This window comes from Onychomys torridus, chromosome 5 (assembly GCF_903995425.1).
Source record: "Onychomys torridus chromosome 5, mOncTor1.1, whole genome shotgun sequence".
NCBI classification, from domain to species: Eukaryota; Metazoa; Chordata; class Mammalia; order Rodentia; family Cricetidae; genus Onychomys; species Onychomys torridus.
This window is the reverse complement of record NC_050447.1, coordinates 112,096,400-112,119,482: the sequence shown is the minus strand read 5'-3', so window position 1 is coordinate 112,119,482 and position 23,083 is coordinate 112,096,400.

Below are 23,083 nucleotides of genomic sequence, written 5' to 3'. Positions count from 1 at the left end.
GTCTGGGTGATCCCAAGCACCTGATTTTCATTTACATTGTCACTGCTCAGGTCACTCTACTGATGTCTTTCTAGGTCTGACCCCCTGACAGTCCCACCTCTGAGTCCTGACAGTAGCTAATCAATAGTTCAATGACAAACACAATTTCCTAATACCAGTCACTGCTTCTCTGAATTCCATCCTTAACATTTTGCATCAGCAAAATTTGTTCATAGTCAATTTGGTAGAAATTCTTCAGTTGCATTAGAGGGAAGACTCATGAGCTAAGAAACTAAGAAAAATAAAGTTTGAGAAGAAGTTATGAAGAAAACAAGGGAAGGAAGGAGGACAGGAGAGGGGGGGAAGGAAATAAGATTGTATTATATTGCTTTTCCTCCAAATGATGTGTTTACTTTTTAACTGCAGGTGTGTGTGTGTGTGTGTGTGTGTGTGTGTGTGTGTGTGTGTGTTTGTGTGTGTGTGTGTGCGCTTGTGTGTGTGTGTGCGCGCACGCGCAGAGGTCAAAAGAGGATGTCCAGTATCGTCTTCCATGACTCTCCATGTTATTTTTTTTGAGTCTCATTCTCTCCCTGAACCTGACTGAGGCTTACCTTTCAGCTAGTCTGGATGTCCAGCCAGCTCCTGAGATCCACCTGTCTCCATTTCCTAACACTGGTATTACAGGTACAGCCATGCCCAGCTTTCACATGAATGCTGGGGATTTGAACTCAGTGATTTCTGACTTTACAGAAAGCTCTCTTGTCTGCTGAGCTCCCTCCTTGAAACAATGATAGAATTTTTGAAAAGAAAATTTTGCAGAACTAGTCAATTTCCTTTACTATATAGATATAGAAACTTCTCCAAAGTATCATAATTAGTGGAAAAATTAGGGCTCTTGTTCCCACTGGCTGTTACTTTTTTTATCTGTACCTGTCTGTATTCTCAAGCACAGACCACCTGAGTTATGTCTGCTCAAAATTTGTGATGCATAATTTTCAACAACTTAAGCCTTATAACATATATGAACATGATTTTTTTAAAAACTATTTCTTCATTAAAATTATTTGAATTTTAGTTACAAAAAAATCCTTTAAAAGTAAGAAATACTTCAAGATTGGGCATCAGTTTTGGTGTGTGTGTGAGAGAGAGAGAGAGAGACAGAGACAAAGACAGAGAGAGAAGGAGAAGGAGAAGAAGAGGGAGAGGGAGAGAGAGGGAGAGGGGGAGAGAGAATGTAAAATTCTTTTCAAAGAATACACTAATGAATTGACAGACACCTGGAGTTGCTTGTCCAAAATGTACATCTGTTTCCAAAATGGGATACTCCCAGGTGATATTTGGTATTGCTGTATTGTAAAATCCTAAAAATCTATAATGTATTAGAAAATAAGAAATGCTGGATATCAGCCCTCTGTTAGATGTGGGGTTGGTGAAGACCTTTTCCCATTCTGTAGGCTGTCGCTTTGTCTTGTTGACCGTGTCCTTTGCTCTACAAAACCTTCTCAGTTTCAACAGATCCCATTAATTGATTGTTTCTCTCAGTGTCTGTGCTAAAGATCTCAAGAAATTAGACATCAAATTGTCGAACAGTCCAATTAAGAAATGGGCTATGGAACTAAACAGAGAATTCTCCACAGAGGAAGTTCAAATAGCTGAAAGACATTTAAGGAATTGCTCAACCATCCTGAATTATCTGGGAAATGCAAATCAAAACGACTCTGAGATACCACCTTACACCTGTCAGAATGGCTAAGATCAAAAGCACAGAAGACAGCTTATGCTGGAGAGGATGTGGAGCAAGGGGAACTCTCCTCCACTGCTGGTGGGAATGCAAGCTTGTACAGCCACTTTGGAAATCAATATGGTGCTTCCTTAGAAAATTGGGAATCCATCTCCCCCAAGACCCAGCTATAGCACTCTTGGGCATATACACAAGGAATGCTCAATCATACCACAAGGGCATTTGCTCAGCTATGTTCGTATCAGCTTTGTTTGTAATAGCCAGAACCTGGGAACAAGCTAGATGCCCTTCAACTGAAGAATGGATAAAGAAAATATGGTACATATACACAATGGAGTACTACTCAGCAGAGAAGAACAATGACATCATGAGGTTTGCAGGCAAATGGATGGATCTAGAAAAAAATCATCCTGAGTGAGGTAACCCAGATTCAGAAGGACAAACATGGTATGTACTCACTCATAGGAGGAAACTAGATATAAAACAAAGATGACTAGACTGCTACACAACTCCAGGGAGGCTACCTAGAAAACGGGACCCTAGGAAAGACCCAAGGATCACCCAATGACAGAGAAATGGATGAGATCTACATGAACAACCTGGACGACAGTGGGAATAATGAAGGGCAAGATTTGAGGGAAAGAAAGCTTAGGGGAGCAGGAGATCCCAGCTGGATCAAGAACAGAAAGGGAGAATGAGGAATAACAGACCATGATAAATGAAGACCCCATGAGAACAGGAATAGGCAGAGTGCTCAAGAGGTCCCCAGAAATCCACAATGATATATCCTCTGTAGTCTGCTGACAATGGTCGGGAGAAAGCCTGATCTGACCTAGTCTGGTTATCAGATGACTAAACACCCTAACAGTAATCTTGGAACTCTCATCCAATAACTGATGGAAGTGGATGCAGAGATCCTCAGCCAGGCCCCAGGTGGAGCTCCTGGTGTCCAACTGTCGAGAAAGAGGAAGGTCTGCAAGAGCGTGAATTGTTGAATCCAAGATTGCAAAAAGCACAGGGACAAATAGCCAAATGAATAGAAGCACATGAATTATGAACCAAAGGCTGTGGAGCCCCCAGCTGGATCAGGCCCTCTGGATAAGTGAGACAATTGAATAGCTTGATCTGTTTGGAAGGCACTCAGTCTGTGGGACCAGAATCTGTCCTTAGTGCATGAGCTGGCCTTTTGAAACCTTGGGCTTACACAGGGACACTTTGCTCAGTCTGGAAGGAGGTGACAGGACCTGCCTGTACTGAATCCACCAGGTTTAAATGAATCCCCAGGGGTGCCTTGATCCTGGAGGACATGGGAATGGAGGGGAGGGGCTGGAGGGAAAGTGGGGGTAGGTGCAGGAGCAGGGAGGACAGGGGAACCCATGGCTGATGTATAAAATTTAAAACACATAATAATAAAGAAAAAAAAGAAAATAAGAAATGCAATATTTCTGTCTTTGGTATATTTTACTTTTTCCCATAACTATTTCTAGACCTATAAAGAAGAGAAAGATCTTCACAGGATGCAAAATCTTAGCGAGGAATGTGAAGGGAACATAGAGGGGTTCCCTTGTTCCATACTTGCTTTGTAATTTAGTAAGGTGAACCCCAAATAGCAGCTTCAAAACAACACACATACACACACACACACACACACACACACACACACACACACACACACCTGACAGACACTCTGCATTCCTCTGTCATCGCTAATGTAAAGCTTAGCTGTCCTCAGGGCAAGTTGAATGAACTCCCCAGTTACTCATCTGGATGTCAATAGGATGCCTTGACAGCTGGATACTCTTCAGTACACAAAACAGCTCCACAAGTAAAAACCAGTTCAAAGATGCCCTTTACAGAAAGCCAGTTCGCTATCTTGACATGCACATTACTTAAGCTCAGGATTAACGTCTACATTCCAGGACGATGTCACAGTGAAAGGTTTATGCTCTCCTTTTCCAGGACTTCTTTGGGTTTGAAATTTGAATTAAGTTAATTACATATCAAAATAGTTGCAATGATTTTGGACTGTTACTATTTGTGCTTCTGATAACAGCAAACAGGACAATGATATTGTACAAAGTTAAGTATGTTCCATCCACAATAAAAGAAAAGGAGGAGTGTGGTAATTCCTTGAGCCACATAAATTACAAAAGATGTGATGGTGTCCGTGTTGAGCAATTCATAGAAAAAGATATAAGTGGCTCTGACTAAAGTCATATTAATACACAAAGGTTATGAGCTTCCTGGTGGGATGCTCTGCTCCGTTGCACTTTGAGAACAGAAGACTGCTAAGTACACAGAAGCCACCTTGTGTTCATTTTCCCCCCAATGTATTAAGTTTTTGTAGCGTTTGAAATGCAGATCTCTTTCTGAGCCATTTTCTGGCTTCCTGAGTTTACCAAAACATTGCTTTCTTCAAACTTAAGTTGACTTCACTATATAAGATACTCCTTTTCCATATATTTATTAACACGGACACAGGATATTTTGTTTTCTCACATCAGCTGGTTGAGAGATCGATGTTAATTTTACTTGTCCCCTTTGTGCTTGCTGTTTTGTGTTTTCACACCCTGCTTATGTGGTAGCTGAACCCGTTTTCAGTTCCTGTCAATTTACCATATATACATATACATATGTATATGTATATATAAGTGTGTGTGTGTGTGTTTGTGTGTGTGTGTGTGTGTGTGTGTGTGTGTATGTGTAGTTAGTATCAGGAGTGGGGAGTAAGAAGTTGTTTTCCTGGAATGAACATATGTTAATTAGGTTGATTCTTTTTTGTAATATGTTGTTCAGGGATATAGATTTGAATTACATGCAAACTAATTAACATCATATCCACTGATTGATGTGATTTGAGAGTTCTTGGTACTTAAGTTTTATTTGAAAATGCGTACTGTTTGAGGGTGTGTATTACTACACATTAGTTGAGGCAGAAAAGACTTTTCCAAAACAGCTTCATTTAAAAATGGCATCAAAAGGAGCCATTGGGTATCTTTGCTGGGTTTTTTCCCTGTTTCTGGTTTTTTTGTTGTTGTTGTTGTTGTTGTTTTTTTCTGTTTAATTACAATTAAAATTGCTACTATAACTAAAAATACTTCCCTGTTGTGGGCAACAGTACAATGTTCATCAAAAACAGGTTCTTCTTTCTTTTCTCAAAATACTTGCTTGGAGACAAAGCTGTACCATCCCCTCTCTCTACCTCCAGCTTTTACTTTGCAGGAGAAACTGATATTCAGTCTTTTTTATGTCCTTCTTGTCCTCTCTAAAAATAGAGCAGTGGTTCCTAGGGTCTGGGAAAATGGAACGTGTTGATCAGCAGCTACCTACACAGTTGGATGGGAGAAATGAGTTCCAGCACTCTACTCTACAGTAGAGTCACATAGTTAACAACAACGCATGTCCCAGGGTAACTGGAGTATTTTGAGTGCACTCAGCATGGAGGCGTGATGGAAGGCCAAGGTGGTACATATGTGAATTACATGCTTTGCTTGTTCTGCAGTATACACATGAATCAAAATATTACCCTGTACCAAACAAATATTAGCAGGTATTATGTCTATAAGAAAATAAAAATAATAAAGGCAAGATGATCTCCAGCTTCTGCTGACCCAGCTAACTCTGTCATATCAGAACACAGCACAGGAGTCATCTCCTATAGCAGGGCTACCCCTGAATCCCAAGAGGAGTTGGTTGATCTTCAATCAGCTAAGAGCCTGATTCACAGTAGTCCATGAAAAAAAGTGTTTGCTTTTGAGATGAGTGGAAATAATTCTAAAGATGACACGTTAGATAGTAATACTCACCCATCTTCAATTTCTATTTAAGTAGCATTTTGTTAATTCTTTGACAGTTTCATACAACGTATTTTGATCATATTCATCTCCCTTCTCAACTTCCTCAAGACCCAGGCAGCTTCCCTAGCCACCCACCTTTGTGTCCTATATTTACTTAAGCCTGATTGGTGCTTGCCATGTACTCCTGGGTACAGGAGCATTCCCTTAGGCATGACTGGCCTGCCAAGCGCACACTTTAAAAAAATCGAAACTCCTCCTAGAGCTACCAATTGCTGTACGTACTCTGCGCATGTACTCTCGGGTATGGGACCATCCCACAGAGTGTGGTTGACCTACCAAGCACACACCACTAAAGAATCAGCTATCAGTTCCTAACAGTTTCCCAGCTAGAGGTGGGACTTCATGTCTACCTCCCCTGTCTGTGCTGGGATTTGTCTGGCTTGAGCTTGCACAGGTATTGTGTGTTCCATCACAACCACTGTGAGTTCACGTGTGCAACTGCCCTGTTGTGTCCAGACAACAGTTTTGTTGTTGTCAGCCACCACTTCTGGCTCTTACAATCTTCCTACCCCCTTCCACAATGATCCCTGAGCCTTTCAGGCAGACGGTATGATATATATAACCCTTAGGGCTAAGCACTCTGAGGTCTCTTTTCTCTGTGTGTTGAACAACTGTGGGTCTGTTAATCACCACATACAGAAGAAAGAATTTTCTCTAGTGGGACTTGAGAGATGCCTCACTAAACACATAGTTAGTGTCACCTGCACCCCACGTGTGTGTGTGTGTGTGTGTGTGTGTGTGTGTGTGTGTGTGTTTGCACGAGTTGGTCCTGAACTTCTAGGTTTGAGTGATCCTCTTGGTTCAGCTTCACAAGTAATTGTAGCTTCAGACATGTGCCACCATGCCTAGCTTTAATCTTCAAATTCTAGATAATGGATACCATGCCTAACTTTTGATGTGCCTTATTTGTTTTAACACAGTAGCTCTTGATGTGCATTAGCATTGCTTGGCAATTTGTGAGAAATGTAAATACTAGTTATACATCCCATAAGCTATATATGAGGAACTCAGGGTTGGGCCCCTGCAATCTTTATTTTAAAGGTTTATTTCTTTACTCATTTGTGTGGTGGACATTGCATGTGCACATGCCTGTGCACCAAATGCATGTAGTGCCCCCAAAGCCAGAAGAGGGCATCTGATCCCCAGAATTTAAGTCACAGATGGTAGTGAGCCACCTGACATGGGTGCTGGGAACTGAATTCAGGGCCTCTAGAAGTGCTCTTATACACTGAGCCATCTCTTCAGATCTGCAATTTATATTTGGCTAGGCCCTCAGGTGATTCTGATGCCTGCTAAAGTTGTAGAAAACTTTGTTCTCTGAAAGTTTTTTTTATAAAGTATGTCCATGTGAAAGTGAGACTATGCCTTCCAAAAGAACGAACCGATCCCCACATCTCCCAGCTCAGTCTGAAGGTCCTTCAGCAAACAAAAGAAAACTACTACTCAGCTCTCACTGCTATTCCTTTTGGATGGACTAGGCCAATTAAAGTCATTGAGAACACGCTGGGAACACCATTATACAATAAATAAGGCCTTTGTTGTTCATTAGTGTTTCTAAAATGCATTCTAAGTCTATTGTCCACATAAAGTGTTGCTGTTCTCAAACACAAATGATGGCATGACACAATTCCATGCTTAGTGTAGTGAACACATTCTAAATTTACTGGCTCTGTTCAGTGGCAATGAAGCAATTAACACTGCAAGCCCAAGATGTTGTACAGACAAGCCATAAAACTCATCAGTGGTGTCTCTTTTCCCTAATGCTGATTACGAGCCTATATTGTTCCATTTTCCTCCCAGTGCAGGCAGAGGCATTTGAAGACCTGTCAGCTTAATATCATATGTTTTGAAGAAGTATCTTTGAAAGAAGATTGTGTTTTGTTGAATAATAATGTTCAGTATGTAATGTTGTGTATTAAACTGTCCCAAAATTTTAAGACTAGAAGCAAAAATCCATTTGTTGTATAAAGCCTTCTCCAAAGCTAGGTAGTGGTGGCACATGCTTTTAATCCCAGTACTCAAAAATACCTGCATTTGAGGCTAGCCTGGTCTACAGAGCAAGTATCCAGGACAGCCAGGGCTACACAGAGAAACCCCGTTTAGAAAAACTGAAAAAAAAAAAAATCAAGAAGAATAAGGACGGGGGAGGAAGCAGGAGAGAGGAAGAAGGAAAAGGAGAAAGAAGGAGAAGGAGGAAGAAAACAAAGCTTCCTTTGAGATCCTCTGAGATTAAAGCATTTCATCCTGCTAGAAGCTCCATAGGCAGGTAGATGAATAACTCAAATTAGCTTCAGGAAGTCCCTGAAACTGACCAGATTCTGTACTCTTATGTCCTTGTGTTCTTGTGCTCCCCACTCCCCTCCCTCCCATCCCTAGCTCCCACCTCACCCCCGCCAAAGTAAGCAATAAAAGCTGAACATCTTCCTCAGACAAGGAAGCTGAGCTACCAAGAAGAATCAGAAAAGCTGAGTTGCAAAGAGGACCCACAAAGAATCAACACTGCAAAGATGACCAGACCAGCTGCCTGGAAGAATCAGAAACCAGCCAAGCTTCCTGGAAGAGGTTTAGACCAACTGAGGCACCTGGAAAGGACACTCTCAAACCTGTTGGCTGCCTACCGCATGTTCAACTTGCCCCGGGTTCTCAGCTTTTGTGATCTGTCACCGTGCTGGGGTGGGCTCGGGTGATGCAGTTGTCTCTGAGTTATTTCTGCTCCTCTAAGTAACCTGTCACCCTTGTTCCCATAAGTAACCCCAATAAAACTCATTGGTTCACCAAGTTGGACTTTGGTGATAACTGAATTTTGGTCTGTCATGGGTTCCCTAACTGGGGTGAGTAGGCATGTGTATTGAATCTCTGAGGAAATGTTTTGTCACACATACCGTTATCTGGCTTCCTATCCGCAATTTGAGCTAGGATTAGCAAGGACAATCTATCTCTAGTAGTACCATGAGATGAGAGGAGCCAGCCTGAGAAAGCAAAAAACTACAAAGGTTTTGGAAATCACTGGAGTTGGTGCTCAGTTAGGATCTTGTCTCCCTCCCTGCTAGGTCTCTCCACAGTAAACACTGGGCTTCCTTACTATGTGGCAGTTGGAGTCCAGGAATCAATACTCCATGAGGCAAAAAGCAAGGTTTTCAAAATCTGAAAGTCCTAATCAGAAAGCCCAAGCAGCTTCACTCTTAATGTATGGTACACGTCAAGAGCACTTAAGAACCCACATGAATTCCAAGAAAGAGAATTCACATCCCGTTTCACCTTGGGAGGAATCTCAAAGAACTCACAGCCATCTTAAACTCAGCATAGACTGTTTATTCACTTGTACATAGATTTTGAGCTAATAATATTTTTTGCTTTCTTTGGCTACATGTTCTATATTTAATGTAGGAATGTAATCAGTGAAATGAAGAAAAGACTTTTAAAAGCTGAATATATTTAAGGATACAAATTACAGTTGAAGCCCAGTATTTGCATGGCTCTATTAAAACCAGGTCTGTAACTGAAGAATCAATGACAAGTCACAACCCTATTTCTAGATGAACACAGAGCAGCTTTGGGCCATGGAAGGGCTCTTCACCACTCTGTTACCATGGTTAAATAGACTCAGCAACACTCAAAATAAAAAGGATATGTTATCAACCAAAAAATGCATAAACCCCCTATGCTTAATAGCAGACACTGTCTGTTTTGTTTTCTCTCTTTGAATGTAATTTCCGAGGGGAAAAAAAAGAAAATGCCAACATTCAACTTCACTCAGGCTTTAAAGCAGAAACTTATTGAGGGAATTTTTTTTTGCAAACTTTAACCATTACCAAATATATTGGAAAGAACAGATAATAAAAGAGCTACAGAAAGAGTCATCACATCCAGAAAGAGACAAAACAATGTAGCATGTACTATTAATTTAAGCAAGTATTGAGGTCAAAATAGAGCGTTGTTATTGCTACAGGCTTGGATTTAACCACAAATTAATTAAAAACCATTTCCTCATGTCAAAGCAAACATAAACACCCTGAACAACATGGCTGCCTTTGTGATTGCTTTATTGTAGATCTCCAAATCCATTGCTGAAGCTCTGATTCAAGGCAGCGGCCACCAGCATTGAATCTCACACACCCGGAGTCTGAGAGAAACCACATAATTTCAAAGAGCAAGTGAATGACAGGCAGCATCCATGACTGCTGCATGTGTAGTCTTACAAAGTAACGTGGGAGAGCTGTGAAGGGCTTCTACCACTAAGTTGGTGAGTAGTAATTAATTTGAAGTGCCAAGTTTTGCTGGAAATGCTATACCAAAGCTCAGATACAGTCAGCTGCTTCCCCCTTCTGGCCAAAGGCGGAGAGGATTTGGATTTTATTCATCTGAGTCAAGCTGTCTTCACAGGCAGCCCTGAAGTTGGATGTGAAACAATGAAAATTTATTATAAATTTTTTTCAGCAAAATAAACAGTGCTATAATCCAGGAAGCAAAGGTCAAACATCCAGGAATTGTCTTCTAGGAGACACTCACTGGGGAGAGCCTCCAAAGCACAGGCACGATTCGCTCCCTTTGCCAAACATCCTTCAGAATGGAAAATGGAGGCTTTCATTGCTCTGAGGTCACTGTGAGTTTATGTATTTTGACTGTCAACTAAAGTCATTTGTAGAGGTTCAAATAGGCATTGTTGGCTCTACAGAGGGGAACTTAAAATTATACAGTTAAAAACGGCACCAATTTCTACTTCGGATTCCAGAAGGAATCATTTCCTCATAGTGGTCCTACAAGAAGTGTGAAGGAAAATGATGAACTTAAGTCATTAGGTGCAGAGGCTCAAAACATTACACATCATTGGGATAATTTAAATCTCCTCTTTGTAGGTCGGTCTGTATTTGGCCACAGGTCTCAAAATAACACTTCAAAATTATATCCTACAAAATATCAAGAGAAGAGACTTTTGGGTCTGCAGGAGGCACAATCAACCAGGAGTCCCTGGCTCCACCTGGGCCTGAATCAGTGATGGACACAGATGCCCTCCCAAGACTTTTGGGTCTTTGTGGTCACAATGGGGACCATCAAATCAAATACTGCACTAGGTCTCTAGGCCCAGGGATGGGGGTTGCAACAGGTCTGCACCATCCCTATGGCTGGGATGGGCAATACTCAAACAAGCACCACGTGTAACCCAACTAAGAGCCCTGGGAGGTTGGTCATCATTGTGGTGAGAGAGTACAGGGTGGTAAGGTTATTGGTGAAATTATTAAGGCCACTCCACGTAGTTAAAAGGGAGGCTTATTTTGTGGAGTAACTTACAAGTGAAGGGATGGGTAGGTTGTAGGGTCTGACAAAGGTATGGCACAGTCCAGCGGTGTTCTCTGGAGAACTCTGCTCAGTCTACCTCCAGCATCCAGGGTCCAGGCACCAAGAGCACCTGCGCATCTGGATCCTGGGTCTTCAGTGTCCTCTCTCAGGCCTGCCTTGTAGGCGTGACTGTTACTGAAGCCTCAATGGGGGGTTGGAACTTCCAGGTCACAGCTGGAATGGCTACCCACTACAGAAGGTGGCAGAGACGGAGAGGCAGAATGGTTCACTGCTGGGGAGAAAGGCAGATATAGAGAGGTGAGGGCAGTGAGGAACCAGCTGACATGAATGGCTGAGTCCATTTCTACTTCAGGGAGATGCCTGGGCCTGGGCTATGACCAAGGACCAGGTCTTGATCTGGGCCCCTGGAGCAGCCGAGGGGGCCTGCATTGATGTCTATAGCTCCTGTTGACTCTGGGAGCCATGCAGGGGCCTGTGGTCTAGGCCACCACCTGGGGCCACATTAGTGTCTGAGAGCCATGCTGCCACGGGGGCCATGCTGATATGCATAGCCTGCACAGCCACCTGGGCCAATGGTGACAACCTAGTCTGGGCTGCTGCCTAGGACCATGTCTAGGTCTGTGGTCCTGCCACAGCCAGAGTCTGTACTGATGTCTGTGGTCTACATTGCTACCAGAGGCTGCAGTGGGAATTTGATTCATTAGGCCAATATGGTATTTGAGGTGACCAGCCCTATGGGGCATGGTCTCCTCTGAGCATGTGAACAAATGAGAATGGAGCTTAGGGGTCACGCTGTCTCTCTTGGATGGTTGGAGCGAGAGCAAATGTTGGAGAAGTGTGACTTGCAGTTGGTTCCCATTGCCCTTGGGCAGAACGGCAGGACAATGACAGCTGGATTAGCAGGGCCATCCACTTCATTCTGTATTCATGAGTGTGTAATTCCCCTTTCATCCCTTAATAAATTATTGACCAGACTTCTGTGGGTTCTCACTTTAAAAGGCCACACAGATGTCTGGGTCTAGGCCACAACCTGTGGCTGTGAGGGCATCTGAGAGCCATGCTGACACCAGAGACATATTGATCTGAGTGGTCTGTGCTGTCACCTGGGGCCATGGTATTGTCCCGGCCAGGGCTGCTGCTGAGGGCCACGTCTGGGTGGGTGATCCTGCTGCAGCTGAAGTCTGTGGTGACGCCCATGGCCCAGGTTAGCACAGAGGTCATTGGAACCATGTTGTACTGAGTCTTCCCTGCCCTTCACTGGCCCTGGGATGGCCGGCCCTGCCCCTCACTGGATACTGCAACAGGTGAACTGGAACTACCCCTCAGGAGAGAGCTTGCACTGGTGTGGGAGCTCACAGTGACTCCAGCTTTTGATTCCATCTTAACTTAAGGTCAGAGAGTTCAAGCTTGTTATTGCTCCTCAAGGCTGAATAATGGGATGATTAGCCAAAGGCATGACTATTAGATGTTTTGTTCTTCAAGGCTGGATAAGATATATGGCCAAAGGCATGGTTGCCAGATGTTTTGAGAATTAAGGAGGTGTTTATGCTTGTTTGTTCCTTGAACTGTAATGTCCATGAGAGAGGGAGGTCATTTGACCTCCTTCCTTTGGGTATAAAAATGCTGTAAGAAATAAACTTGGGGCTGCTGTGGTATTGACTCAGAGTCCTCCCTACCATATCCTGTGTTTCTGTCTTTTCTTTCATGTCTCTGTTTTTCGTCAATCCTCATTTCCCTATTCAGGACCGTTTGACAGAGTGGGTAGGACCCAACATCCCTCCACTAGAGAAAGATGGTCCCACCCCTCACCATAGGCATGCACCTCACATGGGAGGTACACTAGAGCTGGTCCTATGGTCAGGGACACAGGTGAGCTGACCCTGAAGACTCCAGAGCAGGAGAACTGACCCTGCACACTCATCTGCCATGTGGTAGCATGAATGAGGGAAAGATGCCTTCCCCTTTTACCCATTACCACCTGTGGCCACCATAGTGGGACAAGTAGCCCTGACCCTCACCAGCTGCAGTACACATAGAGCAGGCTCTATACCCCATCTAGGCAGCACACTAGAGCTGACCCTGTTGTTGGGGGCCCAGGTGAGCTGCTCCCCACCTCTCCCTCCCTGTGCCCTACTTGGGCGAAACAGTAGAGCTGGCCTTGGCCATTTGACTGAGGCAGACCCAGATCTGAAAGCCAGAGAGCAGGAGAACTGATCCTGCTCCTTGTAGCAGGCTGCATTGGGTGAGCTAGCTGAGGCAATGCTGAACGCTCAACCAGTAGTACTGATGAGGGCAAGATGGCATGCTGACCAACCTAACTACCAACCAGGCCCAGAACCAAGTCTGTGAGTTGGCCCACCCAACATCCACCTCATCTATGAACTGTTGGAGAAGGTGCAGGGGATGAATCTACAGATTCAACACATCAGTATTTCCATGACATAGGACAACAACAGTATATCCAAAAGGAGCCAGTGAGAGACCATTATCAGTGGTGTAGCAGAAACCAGAGGCCTGGAGGAAGACCAATGACTCGTGGCAATGAACACTTGCAAATAAAGATGAATGGACTAAAGAGTAAACTGTGTGACTCATCAGGCCACACTACAGCTTCCACGAATTTCTTCTTCTTCTTCTTCTTCTTCTTCTTCTTCTTCTTCTTCTTCTTCTTCTTCTTCTTCTTCTTCTCCTTCTCCTTCTCCTCCTCCTCCTCCTCCTCCTCCTCCTCCTTCTCCTTCTCCTTCTCCTTCTCCTTCTCCTTCTTCTTCTTGGTTTTGTTGTTGTTATTGTTGTTGTTGTTTTGCTTTTGCTTTAGTATGGTTCTTGGTGTTTCTTTTAAATTTGGTTTTGATTTGAGAGGAGGCTGAAAAGGCAGAGGGTACATGCGAGGGAACGAGAGAAAAGTCAGATTGGAATGCATGATGTGAAATCCACGAAGAATCAATAAAAGTTTTTTAAAAAGTCAAGAGTAAAAAAATGTCATCAAACATTCTTTGCCTCATTTAGACTATAAATCTGTGAGCATAACAACCATCTTTATAGGTAAGTATTCACTCTATATTTCACTCAAAGGAATGAAACTTAGAATAATAATTTTGATTAAAAGTAGGTGTCTAGATGTATATATTTTAAAATATTGACAAGAAATGTGAAACATTTGTTAGCTGGGGATTAGCAGTAAACAAAAGGACAACCAAAATTTGAATCCTTCTGTTTCATATTTAATTTTAAAAAATTAAATAGAAGCTTCCTAAACAGTCAGAGAAAGAGGATGATTCAAAATCAACAAAACAAAAAGGCACCAGTATCAAATAGATACAAACAAGAAATCAAATCATACAGGTCAATGCAGCAGCTTCTAAATTTGTTGTAAATTTTCCTAATAACATGAGCCTACTTGTTTTCTCTAAAGACTCCAAGCTAACAACTAGACCAAAATAAGGTGACATTAGATGAAAAGGAGAGCCTCAAATCAAGAGAAATCACCATCTCTGTATCAATCCACTGAGCCTCAGTTGTGGAAGACACATACACAGGGTTTCACAAAGCTGGGATAACACAGCACTGACCATGTTCATTCTGTAAAATACAGCAGCACATTAACCACCAGAGCTTGCTAAGTGGACCTTGAGAATGTAGATAATAGATGTCTAAAGCATCCAAGAAATGAGGTCTGTTTGGACCTAGGGGGATTCCTTGGAGAGAGTCATGTGTCCCCACTCTGAGAGGAAAGGTGATATATTTTCACTCTTTACTTCCCACTAGCAGAGGGTACATTAACAGAACCATTTGGGGTAGGGGAGCAATGGTATAGCAATTGAGTATCTACCCTGGTGGTGGACAGGGAAACAGCCCTTCCTAGAAAATTGCCTGGCCTGTGGAAAAGGATATATGAGGTTCTCTTTGACCTTGAATGCACAAGATGAAATGCATCCAAGAAGGATCAAGGGATCTTGACCTTCATCTTACCTAGGTTGACCTCTTAGCAGAGAGAGCCTACAGGAGAAAAAATGGAGACTAATACTGCTATGAACACAGAGAGTCTTATAACTCTCCCTGAGTCACCCAGATGAGCGGAGCAACTAGATCAGAGGGACCCCGCAGAAAGGCGACTCTGTGGAGACAGCATGGGCATGTTGAGGGAAATATAAACTGGGCATTTCCAATGAAGTGAGGAATGAAGGGAAATCTCCCCAAGTAAGGAAATAAATTAAATAAGGAAATCAGTTTAAATCCTGCAGGCCTTTAGAAGGCAAACCTTATAGGAAGTAAGACATTGCACTTGACCACAGACTGTTTTAAAGTCTGGGCTGAGACACTTTTTTAAAAGCTCAATTTATGTTACATTTAAGAATTCACTTTTCAGAGTCCTGGGAGCTGGTAGGATAACTCGGTGAGTAAAAGCACTCGCCCAGTGACTAAGGACTTGAGTTCAACGCCTAGCACCCACCGTGAAGCAGAGAAAATAGTCCTGAAAGTTGTCTTCTGCACACTCACACAAGCACACACAGAATTTTCTAAAGACTCCTTAGCAGATTCGAAGTGGTCCAATACCCAGCATCATTAGCATCACACGGAACTGCTTACAGGATGCAGACTACTTCAGACTTACTAATTCATGATCCCAGGGGTAACGTGATCTATGTACACACTAACTGAATAAGTATGAGCATGTATATGAATTAAAAAAAAATGCTACTTGGGCACCCACCATAATGATCCCTTTGGCTTCCACTGCCTCTGTCTTAGTAGCTCCTTAACTCTCTCTTTCCTTCCTTCTTCCTCCTTTTCTTTCTTCCTCTTCTACTTGCTTTCAGAAATAAAGACACATTACCCTCCAGGAGTTAACACTAACATACATGAATGCTAAGGAGATTGTTCATCACCTTTTCTCCTGCCTGGAATGCTGCTACAACATCTAGAGTCACAGCAACTATCCTGTAAGCATGGAGTACAAATGAGGATGGAAGTCATTGTATAAAGATGGCATAGAATGTTGATTGAGCTCCAGCGACTGTGAGCTGTCTTCTTTGGCCTGGTAGCTATCCCAGCTACCTCAAATAAATAATCTATCTATAAGCTGCTTTAATTGGGCATTCTGTTGCTTAGTCACATAACTGCCAAATTATGGCTGGTTTCCAAAATGGCTGAACCTATGAACTCAGTGGCATGGAGAGTGGAGGAGTTTTACCTTATGCTCTACAGCCTTGTGTGGCGTGAAGAGAGAGGAGCAGCATAGATGAGACTCAGAAAGGGTGAATTTGGAGAAGGAAAGGTGCTGAGGATCAAAATATCTCCAGAAAAAAAAAAAAAAAAAGACTCAATGAAGGAAGAGCAAGAGGTGAGATTTTGAATTTTTGCAGAAAAAATAAAAAAACTAGAGTCTTACCTTTCCACGGGAAGAGAGAACAGCTGGAAATAGGCAAGGATGTATGTTCTTAGTCACAGAATGCATTCAAAGAAATGGATGTGCTCCATCTTCCCATGACGTCCCAAGCAGAAGGGCTGCAGTGGCAGACCACGGGCCATCATGACTGCCCACATGACCAGCAGCTGAAGCATCGCTGGGTGGACGGCAACCTTCACTGAACTGCAAGCCCGCTAGCCGTTGTGTGAGAAAACTGGAGGATGGGAGACCAGAGAATGGGGACCAGGAATCTGAGTTTGTGAGTAAAGGTGCAATGACTTTGTGAGGTTTGTCATTCCTCAGATTGCAGACAGACACTGCCGTGGTTTGGATGTGAAGTGTCCCTCACAAGGCCCACATCTTTAAACACGTGTGATCCCCAGCTGATGGCCTGTTTAGGAGGCTTGTGGAATCCTCAGGAGGCGGGGCCTGCTGAAGGAAGTGGCTCACTGGGGAAAGATCTGCCCTCACTTCCTGTTCATGCTATATTTCCTGACTGAGGATGTGAGGTGACCAGCCAGAAACTAGTGAGAAAAGTTTTTGGCTCACATTTCAAAGGCCTCTACCCACGCTCACTCAGCCCTGCTGCGGTGGACTTGTGCAGCCCAGTGCACAGGGGATGAATGCTGTGTAGAAGTGGCCTGTCCATCTCATGGTGGCTAGGAAGCAAAGGGAGCAACCTGCAGAAGCCAGGGTACCAACTTCAACTTGGAAGAGCCCATGTCCAATGGCCCTAATGGCCTCCACTAAGAATCCACTTCCACACACAGTGTGTACACCAGATCATCAACACAGGGGCCTTAGGGAGACAATCTACAGTATAAAGGAAGGACAGTGGTGCCAGCATTTATTAAGCACTTATTATAGGCTCGGGGTAAGTTGTTGCATGACTCCTAAAGGGTCTTATAATAAAAATCTGAAGCCAGACATTGGGATAAAGGCTGAAAGATCAGAGGAAACAAACCACAGCCACAGCCATTTCTCATCTCGCCAACTCCTCAGCCGATAAAGAGAAGATCCTGTCTCCATGAATCCTCAGAATGAATGCCTCTGAGTCCTCAGCCAAAAGGGCCTAATTCTTGTCTCTTCCCGCCTTATATTCCTTTCTCTGTCCAGCCATATCACTATCTGTCTCAACCTCCTAGTGCTGAGATTAAAGGCATGTGACTCCCGTGTACTGAGATTAAAGATGTGTGATCCCAAATGCTGGAATTAAAGGTGTGTGCCACCACTGCCTGGCTGTTTCTCTTTTAAACTGCATTAATCTCATGTAGTCCAGGGTGGCTTTGAACTCACAGAGATCCAGATGGATCTCTGCCTCCAAAGTGCTAGGATTAAAGGTGTGTGCCACCACAGCCTGACCTCTGTGGCTAACTCTGTGGCTGGCTCTGCCCTCTGATCTTTAGGCAAGTTTTATTTATTGAGAACAATGAAATATCACCACAGTAAGTCATTTAATCATTGCAACCACTCTGTGAAGGAAGAAGTGTCTCCATCCCAGTATGTAACTGAATAGAAAGAAAAAAGGGTTAAGTAACCTGAAGGTCTGTATTGTTATCTGAACACTTGGGTTGGGAAAGTCAGTTAACCCCACCCTAAAATGTTTCCATCACTCACTGACCAGCTTGTTATAGGTTCACTGTGGAGGCTTTGGTAGAATAGCACTCAGCACAGAAAAAATGACACGAATCATCTCCACCTTCTCCTGGCACTGGACAACTTACTTCTTCGCCTGGTTTCTCTCGTCCACCTAATATTTTGCCCTTCATTTTATTTTAATATCTCAAGCCCCAATTTCCTTTTCCCCCCCCCCCGTTATCCATTTGTGTCTCTATGCCTTCCAGGCAGCCATATTTGTCATTACAGATATGCAGTGATGCTTCCTTGGTTTACACCCCCTGCTTTCTCTTATGCATCTTTGCTACGGATCTGCTGTAATGTTTTCTTTCATGGATGGTGCTTGCCCTTTTGTGTCTGATTTTGTTTCAGAGGTCCTTTGTCTTGTTTCATTTCCACTGGTGATTGACCTCCTGGTTTTCCCACACACCTTAAGCTACAGTTATCCCACAGTCACAGCGCCAAGTAAACACGAAATCTAGTCAATCCCATTTGGAAATATCCCCTCCTCCTGCTTCAGTCTTGTTGAAGCCGTGTCAGAGGCCAGGTTCACATTGTCTTTACAACAGTATTGTTGGTATTTAGGCCTGTCTCTGAAGTATGCTTCACACACACACACACACACACACATACACACACACACACACACATTCTGATTATATTGCACATATATATGCACATGAGTTTGTAAATATATACAATAATTGGGTCTTCCTACCATAATCATGACTTCTTAGATGTCAACACCTCTGTGTGGCAAAGATAGACTTGAAAAAAAAATCACTTGACAACTGAAATATTTATAAAACATGTTGGCCTTCATTGATACTTAAAATACTTTTGCTGAAACATTTGAGTTGGACCAATTGATTTTTTAAATATTCATTTTTGGGGGTTGGTTTTGTTTTTGGTGTTTGTTTATTTGTTTAAGACAGGTTTTTACTGTGTAGCATTGGATGTCCTGGAACTCACTTTGTAGACCATGCTGGCCTCGAACTCAGAGATCTGCCTACTGCTGACTCCTGAGTGCTGGGATTAAAGGTGTATGCCACCACCGCCTGGTTTAAATATTCATTTTTAAGATATAATTTATATACCATAGAATTTGTTGACCAAAGTTTATAATTCATTGATCTTTATTTATTTATTCTGGCTTTTTTGAGATAAGACCTCACGTTGACCATGATGCCCTGACACTCACTGTGTTTCCAAGGACAACCTTGAACTCTCTCAGTTACTGGTGTACACTGGAACAGTCAGCTTCACTGGTCATTACTACACACAAGGTGTGCAGCCCTCGTCCTCATCTAACTCCCAAACCCACTCATCACCCCACACCTGCTAGTGCTCACTCCTCAACCATTCTTCTCCCTTCTCTGGAAATCACTAACATCATCTGTCACTATGAACAAGGTTGGGCTGAATATTTCACACAGAGGAATCAGAACACCTGCTCTCACAGAGGAGTCTTGTTCCTTCCAGTAAACATAAACCTCTGTCTTAGAGTTTCTATTGCAGTGAAAGCACCATGGCTGTCTTAGGGTTACTACTGCCAGAAAGAAACACCATAACCAGAAGCAACGTGGAAAGGATAAGGTTTATTTCACTCACAGTTCCATACAGAAGTTCATCACCAAAAGCAGTGAGGGTAGAAACTCAAGCAAGGTAGGAACCTGGAAATAGGAGCTGATGCAGAAGCCATGCAGAAGTACTGTTTACTGGCTTGTTCCTCATGGTTTGCTCATGCTACTTTCTCATAGCACCAAGGACCAACATCTCAGATGTGGTACCACCCACAATGGACTGAGCCCTCCCACACCAGCCAATAGTTTTTAAAATGCCCTGCAGACTTGTCTACAGCCCACTCTTATGGAGATGTTTTCTCAATTGATGTTCCCTCTGAGATGATTCTCACTTGTGTCAAGTTGACATAAAACTTGCCAGCACAATGGCCAAGAGCAACTTGAAGAGAAAAGAGTTTATTCCAGCTTATAACTCAGGTCACATCCCATTGCCAAGGGAATTCAGAACAGGATCTCAAGAGACAGGAAATAACACAGAGGCCATGATGGAGTGCTGCTTACTGGCTTGCTCCCCATAGCTTGCTCAACCTATTTTCTTATAGCACCCAGAACTTCCACCTGCCCCGAAATGGCACCATCCAGAGTGAGCATCCCTCCCACATCAATCAGACTTGCCTACAGACAAAGCTCATGGAGACATTTTCTCAGCTGAAGAGCCCCTCTTCCCAAATAACTCTAACTTGTGTCAAGTTGACAATAAATGAGCCAGGACTGTCCTCAAGGCTCATGAGAGATGGAGGGTGCTATTAATTACTTATTTCTTTTCATGGCTTGGTAATATTTCCTTATATCATATTGCTATACCACTTTTGATTTATCCATAGACCAGTGATCTAGCACATGGATGCTGGGAACAAACCTGGGTCCTATGTGAGAGCAGCAAATGTTCTTAACCACTGAGCCATCTCTCCAGCTCTCAACCCATTCTTGATTTGTCTTTCAAGTCCTGTCTTCTGATCCATGTTCAGAAAAAAAAAAATGTTTTATTTGTAACATGATTCTGCCTGTTCAGTTTTGCATTGTTTTCATGAAATTGACTTACAGGAAACAATTGTTCTCATTTTACTAATGGAACACTAAGTCACACGGGTAATAGTAAAGTAAGTTGCTAATGCAAGGTAAGGCCAAGTCTTCTTAACTTCTAAATCATCCTTTTTTTCTGTTTGAACTTTCCAACACTCAGATCCATTCCAAGTTCCTCTTAAAGTCACAGCACTGTGACATTAGAGTAACTGAGCTGGTTAGCCACCCTGAAATAGTTTCACTGAGAATATGGTGAACAAAAATGCTAAACTATTCAAATGCAATAAATACACAAAGAATGTCTTAAAAGGTCAATGTTTAATAGCCAGGTGGAAAATATGAACTACAACTTAACTCCAAATAAAATGGAAACCAATGGATAATGGTGCAAAGAGTGGCATCTTGGAAAAAAGATATTTGAAATCTTTCAGTTTATGACTGCTACAGCCTAGGGAGTCCACGTGACACAGGGTCAATGATGAGTAGACTAGGGCACAAGCAACAAATGGTAACTCATACTCTGTATGCTACAACACACCCCTAGCCAGTTTACATTTTATCATTGGTTCCAGTTTTAAGCACCAATGTGCTCCGTCTTATGCATAAACATTCTTTTCTGTTGCCAAGGTTACTGCTGTTGATGTTTATGTTTTCAGCTTTTAATAGTAGAGTTATACATCTTAGAAACTTTTCACCTTTTACTAAGTAAATTAACAACCTGTAGTTCACAAAACTCTGTGCTCTGAAGTTCACTCTGGACTCCCCTCCAAAGGAACACATAGACAGATACACTGTACTCAACAGAGCAAACAGTTCTTGCTAAAGATAAGGAAACCACACACCAGGAGGTCTGAACTTGCTCAAAGAGAGATAGTATCTTTTCAAAACTGCTTAAGGTATAAAGAAGTAGTAGAATCATAACAAAGGGGCCAGAAATAGAAGGAAGAAGAGGCAACCTGAGATGAAGAATAAAAAGAACTTCTATGCTATAAGTTAAAGTGTCCCTCAGACCTGTGGCTCCACTGAAGATGGTGGAAACTTGAAGTGGGGCCTAGCAGAGAGGTAGCTGAAGGTGAGGGCTGAAGAGGGAGGGGAGACAGAAAAGAGACTGCTTCTCTCTTTCACTTCCCGGCTGCCCTGAGGTGAGCAGCTTTGTTTCACACCACATCCCAGCAGGCTTTGCTGCTCACCACAGATCTGTGAGGTAGGAGGTTTCCCTTCTTCTTTTTACTTCTCTTTCTTAGATATTTTGTTATAGCAACAGAAAGCTCAGTAGCACATTCTGCTAATGAAAATCATAGTTTCTAAAACTAAACACACACACATCAATTCCTGAGCTAATAAGAAGCACAAAAGGCCCCAAAGCCAAGCATGGTGGTACCTGCCCATCCCCCAGCACCAGAGAAATGGAGGCAGGAAGATGTGGAGTTCAGCGACAGTGTTCCAGAGGAAATGGCAGTTGATGAGCTGACAACTGAATACAAAATAGTAATCACAAAATAAAGTTCAGATTTTTTAAAAATAAAGATAAGGTATGAAGAAAAGAAAAATTGAGGTTGTGCTGTGACAAAACCCATCATTAATGCAACAGAAGCATTAGAAGAAACAGAATTTCAAATAGGGAATTAAAAAAATATGCCATTGAGGATTGTACAATATTAAAGAAAAACCAAATCTCTAAAAAGTTATTCCTAAAAATAAGTATAACAAAATACACATTGAAATTTGTTGAAATGAACTATTAAAATGAAAAGTTCACAGGATGACTGATCAAGATGGGAATGTGTAGAGAAAATTATTAGGCTGACAGAAGATATCTTATTAGCAACAAGTCAGAATCTCATGGAATGAAATTATTTAAATTGGGGTAAAGTATCTGAAGCCCAACAATTTCCACTTGCCTAAACTATTACTGAAAATTGGTAGCCCACTAGTAATATTTTTAGACATCAAAACTTACAGCATGAAACTAGAAAACAGTGCACACAAACTCACAGAAACAGGCCGAAAAGATAACAAAATTTTAGATTTTACAGAAATTATGATTTTTTAATTTCTTAACTCTTAGCCTATGAAGTCTATGCAAGTATTCCAATTTCCAAAATGTTCTTGAAATCTGAAACCTTTTTGTTTGGTGCTGGAGCTTCTGAATCAGGCCCCAGGAAAAGACACCATTGTATGGAGCAGCAGAAAGTTCTGTCCACTGAAGCTCAGAGGGCTAGGACTGGTCTGTTTTCCCAGAAACCACAGAAGCCCAGGAGCCCTAGGGTAGAGAATGTTCCATTATATAAATTCCTAGAGAGATTTCTAAGAACTGGATCCACCTGGTCCTAGATCCAAGATTTCCCTAACAAAGCTCAAGATAAAGCCTAGAAAATATAAAACTGACTCAAAGTCATGTAACTTCTTTCTAGAAGTATTTATTTAAGTTTTTGTTTTTGTTTTTGTTTTTGTTTTTCAAGACAGGGTTTCTCCATGTAGTTTTGGTGCCTGTCCTGGATCTGATAGACAATTACATGTTTACACGGTTGGGCTTGCCTGGCGGACCGCCTAACTATTTCTGGTGTAGAATAGCCAT